Source organism: Rhinolophus sinicus, chromosome 13 (genome assembly GCF_057876585.1).
Source record: "Rhinolophus sinicus isolate RSI-liver-muscle chromosome 13, RSI-T2T, whole genome shotgun sequence".
In the NCBI taxonomy this organism is placed as follows: Eukaryota; Metazoa; Chordata; class Mammalia; order Chiroptera; family Rhinolophidae; genus Rhinolophus; species Rhinolophus sinicus.
In genome coordinates, this window is record NC_142513.1 from 59,630,381 (window position 1) to 59,641,396 (window position 11,016).

The window sequence follows — 11,016 nt, forward strand, 5'->3', positions numbered from 1 at the left end:
TGCAGCTCCAGGAAGCCTCTGCCCTTCCTTCCTCGATTCAGAAAAGTGAAACAGCTAATTATCATGACTTCTTGTTGACTCTTCCAACCAGTTCCGTCTTCCAGAACGGGTTTCTCAACCTCGGCACACTGACATCTTGGGCTGGATCATTTTTTTCGTGGGAAGTATCCTGTGCATTGTAGGATGTTTAGCAACATCCTGGTCTCAAAACACGAGGTGTCAGCACCCCCACACCCATTAGCACACACAAAATTGTCACCAGGCTTTGCCAAATGTCCCCTGGGGAACAAAATTGTCCCTAGCTGAGAATCACTGATCTGGAGTGAGGAATGGGAATGGCACAGGAGGTGGGTGGTATGCAGCGTGCCAGGTGGCAGGAGTTGTCTGCTGGGAACTGTGCACCGAGACAGCTGGCAGCGAGGGAGAAACTCCCCAACCCCAAACAGCCAGGCATGGCAATGCAACAATGGAGCCATTTAGTGTTCAGGGCAAACAGTCCTATGTCTCTCCACGACATCTGAGGACATGGCTTTCAGTAATGTTAACCATCATGCTGAATCAAGGAACAATCACATTGATCACACTCTGTTTCCAAGTGGGGAAGTCGGTGAGACAGCTCTGCATTAAATATGTGTTTAGAAGGCAGACCGGTGGTTGCTGGGAAGGGGGATGGCGGGGGCGGGGGGGGGGGGCGGGCAGGAGGAACCTTTTGGGAGTGATGGATATGTTCATTATCTAGATTGTGGTGATGGTTTCACGGATGTGTGCAAACGTCAAAACAGATCAAGTTGTACACTTGAAATACATGCAGTTTATCGTGTGTCAGTTATAACTCAATAAAACTGTTTTTAAAATGTATAAAGTTTAAGTGCTTGAAAGGCATTATTTTCAAAATTTACTCACATGAGGTAGCCCGGTTCTTGACTGTGCCAGATAAAGCTGATGGTGGTGGGGTCACGGTAGTACTTAAAACAAACAAACAAAAAACAGAGAAAAAGGAGAAAATGATCATGGGCCTCAAGGCTGATGCGAGAGGTGAGAGGAGGGAAAGGGCTGCTGAGAACACAGGGCCCAGGGATCCCTCCGTGAAGCCAGTGAGACTGCCCGCCGGGTAGGGAAAGGAAGCATCAGAGTTTTCCGTTGGATGATACTATCAAACCGACGGACGTGTCTGGAACGGTATTGTCAGGGGCTTGGGAAAATAGAATAACAAATGTAGTGCTGGCTGCCAGCAAAGGAACAAATGATTCTGGGAATTACAGGCTCCTTCACTAACTTTAATCCTTAAAACAAACATTGCTGGGGAAAAGTCAGTTAATACCTGGAGGAGGCGGGTGAAAGGTACACCTGGGGAGCAGGCTGCCCAGTGCCACCTGCACATTAAAGGTGCCCGTGCGCTGGTGCCTAAGGGGGTGCACTTGGCAGAGAGGGGTGCCAGAGACGCTAGGTGAAAGAACTGTGGGTGGCAAACAGTGAGGGGCCCCTCACTGACAGTTCCAGGGCCTTTTAGTGGAAGGAGACTTCCATGGAAGTTCCCAGCAGCCCCTGAGTGAGGCTGGGGAGCGAGAGACCTTGTGATGGGGATATTATGTGTGACAATAAAAACCTCTGTGGAGGGCTGACTGTGCAGCAGGCATTTCATGCGTTCATTCCGCAGATACTGACTGAGCACCTGCTGGGTGCAGGACCTCGCCCAGTGCTCCAGAGGGAGGCAGCAGGGAAATAAGCCTGTTTCTAAGAGAAGTTCACATTATGTAAAAGTGATACGGCAGTGCCCCGGGGGAGGGGGAGGGCGACTGCCCCTGCAGTGGTCAGGGAAGGCCTCTCAGAGGAGGTGATATTTGAGCTGAGGTTCAAGAAAGAGGCAAAGGTGTGAAGGCGTGAGGCATGGAGAGTGTGTCCCAGGCGTGGGAAACCAGGGGGATACAGGCCTGCCGTGTGAGCTCCAGCGCTTGGTGAGCAGACACTTCTCAGCGTGCAGGGTACGAGTGGGGAGAGGTGAGCTGAGAGGGGTAGGTAAGGGCTAGATCATGGAGCATGTGGCAGGCTTCTCAGGATGTGGAACTGAATTCTTGGAGCAGCGGACAGTTTTTGGACAATTTTACTCATTTACCTTTTTGAAAGGCCCCTCTGACTACCGTGGAGAGTCACATAGAGGCTGAGTGGGAGCCCCCCCACAGCCCTTTGCAGGAGACACAAACAGTGACCCCCATGCATGTTACACACGGGTGGCCGACAGGCTTGGGGAATAGGGGAAATCGAGTGACTTTCATAAGCCAGTAATTGGGTTTGTGGGCTCCTGAGCAGGCCTGGGAAGGAGGGGGTGCCACCCATCACTCTGGGAAGCCAGAGCCTCTGCAGGCAGAGAGCTGGCTGGCCAGGCCCGGAGTCCCACTGCCCCACCACTTGGATGGGCTCACATGCTTCTCCCTAATCCATACGTATGTGGGTGTCTTTAGCAGAAAACTTGGCAACAAGGGGTGCTTTGAGTCAGCAGCTAAGACTCAGAGTGCTCAGTCACTCATTCGTCTCAGGCACTGTGCTAAATACTTTATGCTGATGGTCTCATTTATGGCTCATAACAACCCTAAGGCAGGCCGTTATCATCCCCATTTTACAGATTAGGAAACTGAGAGCTGAGAGCTTGCTGGGAGTTAGGAAGAAGATCCAGGGTTTGAACCTCGGGAGTGAGAATGGAAAGCTTTCTGCCTCTAGAAGAGGAAGAACTACGGCTGAATCGAGCGGCTCGAACCCTCCTCAGGCACTGTGATGTAGGCAACTCTGCTCTGATTCACATTTGACATTTTCTTGGATGAGGCTGTTCACCTGCATCCTCCCAGGAGTCCCTGCTGATACTTCTGTAACGAGCGTGCCACTGAACCGATGACCTGCCCCTTCTCCTGCACAAACCTTGTGGGCAGTGGTCCAGTGTGCAGGTTACCAGCCCAGCGCTGGATTCAAATCCAGCTCTGAAACTGCTTGAATGCCTCCTGGGCAAATGCCTTAACCTCCTGGGGCCTCAGTTTCCTCATCTGTAAAAGGTGGCACAAGCTACCCAGCTGATCAGGTGATACCTGTAGAGGGCTCAGCACAGCCTGGCCAGCGATGATGGCCAGTGTGATCACGTTACAGCCTCCCTCGTGTAAAGGCAGGAATGCTCTTCCAGGGGGCTGGCTGTGGAGGCTTTTCTAATACTTCCACACTGCCCTAAACCCAGGCTTTCCTGGATGAAATCTCTGCCCTCACTGCAGCTCTTCCTGTGGTGCTGTTGGGCTATTGTTTTCCTAGGCAGAGAGCTGCCAGCCCCCCTGCATTGCTGTTTGGTACCTGGGTGGCCTACGAGGTGCCTTGTACCCATTTCGCAAGCTGTCTGCTCCTTTGACCTCTTGGTTCTAAGGTCAGAGGTCAGCTGACAGTCCTCTGTGGCAGTGTTTCTCAACTTGTTCACCTCGGGACATACAGAATGTGTGGTCAGCCGGCTGTGGCGAATGGACCAGGCTGATGGAGGCTGACCCGGCCTTGCTGGCAGCTGCCACCCTGCACCCTAATGCCTGTTTGGGGGCTGGAGGCTCGAGAGCCCATTTCAGAGACACCAGTGGGCAGTGCTTTCTGCGGGGTGCCTGGCAGTCTGGCCACATGGGGACAGGTGGCTGTGCCATCTCCCGACGCCGGCCACACCACTGTGCTTGCTAAATTGTCTTCCCATAGAGTCCTGGCAGGGTTGGTCTTCCTGACCTTCTTGTTCTTAGAGAGAATACCTTCCAGATAGTCTTCTAGGAAGATGGTCTGGGAAGCAACAGGGCTCTTCACCCCCGATACCGGGTCTCTAACCTGAGACTTGTTCATTGCCTTTGTGGGAAAGAGACTCTCATGGCCTCCCCAACGCTGACCAAGGTAAATGATTTCTGCCCCATTAGGTACACATTCCTCCTAATAGCTCTCATGCAACCATCCCCCCAAAATGATTCAACGGTCAAAACTATATAGAAAAATACACGTAAAGCGATCTTGCTCCTACCTCTGTCCCTTCTATGAAGTCCCCTTCCACACCTGAGTACCCATTTTTATTAGGTCTGATTTATCTTTCCAGTGTTTGTTTCTGCAAAAAAAGAAAAAAATACACACACACACACACGCACACAGTTTAGTTCTCTATTCTTACAGTACTTCCCTTTTTGATCAAATGGTAGTATATTACATTTTTTTTTACTTAACAATACATTCTAGAGAAATTTACATAATATAAACAAAACAACAAACCCAACACAATTCATTTAAACAATTCAATAGGCAGGACTGAACAATTCAATAGGCAGTTGACTGAAACCAAAGTGCCACTGGTGGCAACCCGGGACCGACAGCGGGGGGCAGGGCCCCTTCTGACTTGGACGAGCCTGCGGACGCTGCCATGTGCTGGGGGGTGACTCAGTTCTCCCACTACTTTCCTCTATTTGAATGACTGCAACACTTCTGTTTGCACCGTGGGCTGTTACATCATTTGGCCTCCTCTTGGCTTCGACGCATCATTTGCGCATTAAATCCGCCTCTGTCCTTTCCTTATTAGCTAGCAGCAATTAAAAAGGGCTGCTTGGTGCCAACACAATCATAAACACAAAGGCACACTTGGGCAGTGAGATCCTGTGTCAACAGTAGATTGTCAGGTGGTCATGCCAACAGTAATGAAGATGAAAATAATCGTGGTGGCTGACATTTCCTGAGAACTTACACGCTGGCACCACGCTAAGGGCTTTACATGCAGGGTCTTAGATAATCCTCCAAAGAACACTTAAAGTAAGCACTGCCCATTTCACAGATGGGAACACTTAGTCTTAGCGAATTAAATAACTTGCTCAAGGTCACATGTACAGGAAGTGGGACCGTCAGAATCAGAACCCGTGTCAGGCTCACCCCAGTGACCACTGTAAGGGCTGGTGGCTGGGGCAGGGACCTTACTATTCTCTTTGCCGCCAGTTCCTGGCCATAACTGCTCACTGTGGCTCTGCCCTGCTGGGCTGGGCTAGGCAGAATATTTGGGGTCTTGGGGCGGAGGGGAGCATGGGGGTCAGTCACTCTTAGGGCCTGGACTCCCTCAGAACCCTCTCTGAGTCCTGGGTGAACGTGTTTGGCACACTTCGGCCTGGCCATGTGACCCTGCCTCCCCTCTCCTCGTATCAAAGCGAATAAACGCACACACCCCAAAAATACCATTTAGAAGATACCGACCTCCGTCCGTGACTGTAACAATGACACTTGCAGCCCTGGTGAAGGACTGAGAGTTCTGCAAGTCCCTGCACGGCCCTGGCCGGCTGTGCTGGGCAGGACTTAAGATGAAAGCACAGCCGCTGTGGCCATCACCTCCCTCTACTCCTGCCCTGCCTCCGTCACCCCACCCCCGCCCCCCGCTCCTGTTACTCCCTATTGGTTCATCCCATCCCGGGCTGTCCTTGATCCCTGTCAACCTCAGCCTGTAGCCCCAAGTCCAGAAGAGACAGCGGTCAGGCAGGCCTCAAGCTGGAGTCCTCGGCCCCAGCTTAGCTACCATATCCTGGGGCACGTCTGAGCTTCATATGCTTTCTGGGCGAGGGGCCTAGGAACAGTTTGGGGAGGAAGATAGGGACAGAGTGGAGTCCTCTGGGAGCTGACTATCCTCCTTCTGAAGGCCACCTCAGGTTGGGGTTTGGCTGCAGGGATCAGGCCCCCCGAGAAGGCCAGGATGCTGGGCTGACTCATGCTGAGGTTTACATAACAAGTGCCTTGGGACTCCCCCTGCCTGCCGAGGACTCTCCTCCCAAGGGTCCTGGGAGGTGCTCAGAAGCCCCAGGGAGCAGGGGAGGGCACCCTTCCTCAGACCCAGGCCTGAAAACACTAACACTCTCCCCTCACCCCCACTAGGCCCCAGGAAGCCCAGCCCTTTCCGTTAAGCCTCTTACCCTACATAGTAATTTGGTTTCTGTTGTCCCAGATCAATACAATTGATAGCAAAAGCTAAGTTACTCTGTCCCTTTGGCTGCAGGTGATATGCCAGGCATGTTAAAGCTCCAGAAAGGCTGGTCCCATCATGCAGTTCCTGGTGTGGTCTTCACCTGGCTCATCCTGACCGGATTTGGGCATTCTTTTTGTCTGGGTTTAAGCCTGTACGAGAATCTAACCCTTTCCTGCTCAAAAAACTTGGCTTCCTGAATTACAAAGCCATACTTATGCAAGCACCGTCTGCCCCACCCTCATCTCATCCCCCACAATCCCCCGCTGGCTGATCTGGCTCTAATGCACTGGCCTCCTTGCTGTTTTTCTCTGTCTCAAGGCACTCGTACCTCAGGGCCTTTGCACTAGCCGTTCCTTCTATCTGGACCTCTCTTCCATAAGCCTTAGCCTGCTCTTCTCTTTCAGGACTTGGCTGGAATATCACCTTCACTGCCTACGGCATGCTACAATGTACACACAGCACTCCCCCTCCCCCTCCCTGCTTCATTTGTCCTCATAACACCTTTCACCATTGGACACACGCTATATTCTCCTTATTAGTTTGTTTGCTGCCTTTCTTTCCCCACTAGCATGTCAGCTCTATGCGGGCAGAAGTTTTCGTCTGCTTTGCTCACTGCTGCATCCCCAACGGCTACAACAGTGCCTGGCACATAGTAGATATTTGTGGAATGAATGACTTAATTGTAGAAAACTTGAATGTGCCTAAAAATACAAAGAAATAAGAGATGCCTAGAATTTCCGGCCTTTTCAACTGAGCCTCCTGTCTCTGGCGGCATTTAAGTGCAAGCTCAGCGTCCACTTGGGAGGGGTACGGACAGTACAAGCGTACTGGGTAGGGGCGGGGTTCCTTCTCAGGAAAATTCTGGGACCCTGCAAAATGCGCCCCACCGCCCCAAGTCAGTCTCCACGATTCAGAGCCAACGAGCAGCACAGGGCTTTCCCCTTGGGCCTCAGCACTGGGTGGGGAGCCCTACGACCCAGAAGGCTTGGGAAGCACGGTAGAGTGGAATCACCTATCGCGGCCAAACAGGTCTGTTCCAGGAAGAAACACAGCAGACCTGCTCAGGGCTCAGCAAACAGTGACAGGTGGGGTCAAACCAATCTGGACACTCAGCCGCCTGGCTGATTTGAGGAATGTCAGGCCACCCCCACATCCTCAGATGTGTCCTCATCAACCTGCCACAATGTCTGGAATTCCATCATTAGAGAGACTTCAGTTTCTGCTTTTAGAACGCACTCCTGGGAGAGCCGGGCGGCTGCCACCTCAGCCATATAAACCAGGTCTAAATTTGCATGTCAGCTAAGAATGGGTCATGAGGGGGTGTGAGTTTTGGTAATGGGGCATTTAGAACCAGGGGCACTGCCAGGAAAGTAGGCAGCCCGAGAGCACTGTTCTCCATGACAGAAATCCTCAGATTGAAGGCCTCAAGGCAGCAGTTGTGGCCTCACAGATAAACCCCATAGCAGGTGCTGGAACCGGTTATCTGGGACAGGAAGTGGCTATAAGAAGCATAAACCAATGCAAAATCCCCTCTCAAGAGCTACGTAGTTTCTCCAAGGACTCAAGTCTTCACAGAAATGGGGTTATTAGGGCACCTCACCTCTGGGGAGCATTTGGGGAACTCCTTGAGGGTTCACTTGGGACAGCACGCTTGGGGGATCACAGTTACAGTAAACACACAGCATAAGTACCACCACCTTTTGGTTCTGCTCATGGAAGACACTGCTAATCCGTCACCACACAGCTATGGAGTCTTTCTCCCCAGTGTCCCAGACAGTCATTGCTAACCTAGCAGAATCCGCGCAGAGGTGGGACAGAATGGCTATTGCTGATGGAAGAGCCATCGCTGAGGGTGGGGCAAAGGAAATGTGTGTCCACCATCCCTGCCCTTCAGGAATCACAGTGTTAGGATTCCTCTGATGAGGAGACCAAGGCACAGGGAGACTGAGACCAGGTCGAGGTCGCACAGGGCGTTGGTGTGGAAGGCGGGTCTGGAGCTCTGGTCTTCCCACTCCTGGCCCAGAAGCCGTCACCTGTGACCAGAGACGGTTGGTCCAGGAGCCAGAGCGCTCGTGTGTGGCCCCATGCCCACAGGCCCAGCAGAAGAAGCAGATCCAGTCCTACATGTAACAAGTACAGAGCATAAAGTCCAGGGCACTTGGGTTGACCTTATAAAATTTGGACGTTCTGGGCTCCATGAGTCAGCGGGCAGCGTGGGCAGATGCTGGGGAGGCCCAGTGCCCAGGACATGCCTGCTGGCCCGACATGTCCATTAGAGCCTCAGTCCCTGGCCTGTGTCCACAACCAAGTCCCAATACCCTCCAACAACGCAGCCAGGCCCAGCCAGGGGGACAGCCTGGCTTTAGGACGGTCCCCACACTGGACAGGGCATCTCCTCTCTCGGCCTCAGATGCTTGATCCATCAATAAGGGAGCTGACCTGTGGCTTAACTTTGCTGAGCCTCAGTTTCCTCACCCATTAAATGTGGATAATGACACCTCCCCTGCCGCGATGTCACAAGCATGGGATGAACTAATTCTATAAAATGCTTGGCACAACGCCTGCACACAGCCAGTGCTCAAGGAAGGCACTGGAATCTCCTGAGGACTTCCAGCTTCTAGAGCCCAGCCTGTGACCCACACCTTCCCGTGGGAAACTGCCCATCTCACACGGGCTCTGTGGTCACCAGAACTGAACTACCTTGGCCAAGTTTGACAAGTGAGAAAATTGGTTTCTCCTGAATTTGGGGAAGGGCAGGGATGAGGGCGTGCTCTCTCTGAGGAGTAGCCCAGGAGCTCCCTCAGGCCGCGGGTCAGATCCAGACCTCTCGGGTCCCTGAGTCCTGTCAACCCCCTTGCTGACCCACTGGCGTAGCTGTGGCTTTGGTCTACACCTACCAGGGGGCCGACTCCCTGCCTGCCGGGAACTGGGCCAGGCGGACGGACGTGGTGACAAGCAACAATGACGTTTCCCCCACTTCCTTTCACCTGCCCTGCTGCGTCTGCTGCTGAGTCAGGGTCCCTTTAGGGACTGAGGGAGGGATGTGGCATGACATGGCAGGATGTAGCAGGGCACCCTGAGCAGCCCCTGAGTGCCAGGCAGGCTTCAAAGGAAGCAAGAAGCTCCAAGGAAAACCAGAGCACAAGCAGAGACCTTCTGTCCCACACGCGTCCACCTCCCAGGCCTGTGGGGGGCTCTTTGCAGTGTCTCCTCGCAGGGCCCCTGGATGCTCTGGTCTCCGATTACCTCATCTCTAGTCTCTTGACCTTCAGGGGATCCCAGCATTTGCTGTGCACTGACCTGAGCAATGCCCCAGTCTCCTCAGAGCAGCCCAGAGGTGGACATGGTGGTAGAGGCCACGGGTAGGCTGAGCTGATTCTCCTCATTCCCAGACCTTCCTTCGCGTTGCCTCTGCTACAGAGACCTGCAGAGACCAGAAATGCTCCTGAGGTTTGCAATGGGGGTGGCTCTGTGCATTTTTTGGGGAAAACTCTTCATGTGAGACTGCCCCATGCATGGTAGCAGCCCCTCCCATTAGGTGCTAAATCACGACGACAGCCTGAACCGTCCCCACACATCTGCAAACATCCTGCAGAGCCCAATGCTGGCCTGACTGAGAACCACTTTGCTCAGTCTCCACTCGTCACCCGCGCTCATGAGGGGGTGGCCACACGTCTCCACGCCGAGAAATGAGATTAAGGGGGGGTCTTCAGGGCGAAGGGATTTTCTATGAGACGAGATAAAGATCCTCTGTCCGAGCTCCTGAACGAGCACCGCCAACCACACACATCTGGGCTTTTCCAGGCAAGAGAAACAGAGCTTCCATTTTGCTGTGGTCACTGAATGTTGGGGTTCTTTGTTACCTCCAGCCAAGTGCATTCCTAACTGCTACAGGTGGGGAAACAGAGGCACACAGAGGGCAAGTAAATTGCCCAGTGTCTCTTCCCTGGTAAGGAGTGCAGGCAGGATTCAGACATTCGGGGCCAGAGGTCCCAGCCTAACACACAGGGCGAGGCTGACTCTGAAGGTTCTGAAGCTTTCAGGCCAGTTTTCCATGTATGTGCCTGAGTGCATCTTTATTCTCCTGAGGAGAGGGTTCATTCCTTTCATCAGACTCTCAAAGGGTACACAATATGAGTAAGAAAGCGCCTCTATTTACTTTTGGGCTCATTTTACAAGTGATAAAGGTAAGTTCCAAGAAGGAAAACGACTTGCCGCGCTGGTGACTAAGCTGAGATAACCTTGCCTGCAATTCCGGGCTTTCTGTTGAGCGCTCCCCTCCTGCCCAGTAGCCCCATTTCACAAATGCCTGGACTGGTGCAGTGGCCCTGGCGCTGGCCTCCCTGCCTTGTTCCCCACTCTGCACATGACCTGAGAGGTTCCTGTGCGAGGCATGCTGCGATCCTGCCCTGACTCATTCCAGCTCGAAATATTACTATTTTCCTATGAGTACTGTCTGAAAACGGCCATGTGGTCTTCTCCAACCTTACTGCTCTCCCACCGGAGGTGGGGTCCATTTCCCCTCTCTTTGAAATTGAGCAGGCCTTTGTGGCTGCCTTGATGAATAAAATGTGTGGCCTCTACCGCTAGGGCATAAAAGGTGATAAGGCTCCTCTCTCTCTCTCTCTCTCTTTCGCCCTCCCCCCCAAACCCATCCACCATGTTGTGAGGAAGCCCAAGACACATGGCAGGGCCACGTGTAGACGTTCCAGCCAACACCCAGCTAAGATTTCTGCTGACCAATCACCCCCTGTGAGTGAAGGAACCTTCAGGATTCCAGCCCCCAACTTTCAAGTCTTCCAGCGAAGGCCCCAGATGTCACAGAGCAGACACAAGTTGTTCCCTCTAGGCCGTGTCCAAATTCTTGGCCCACAGAACCCGTGAACCTAGTCACAGCTGTTTTACTCCCTTGAGTAACTCGTAGAAGACTGACCACTACGGGTTTGGGCTGAAGAGTTGGGAGCTGTGGGGAGCTGCTGGACGCTTGTGAATAGGGAGGCGGTGTGAGCACGGTACTAGGCTAAGGAAGCCTC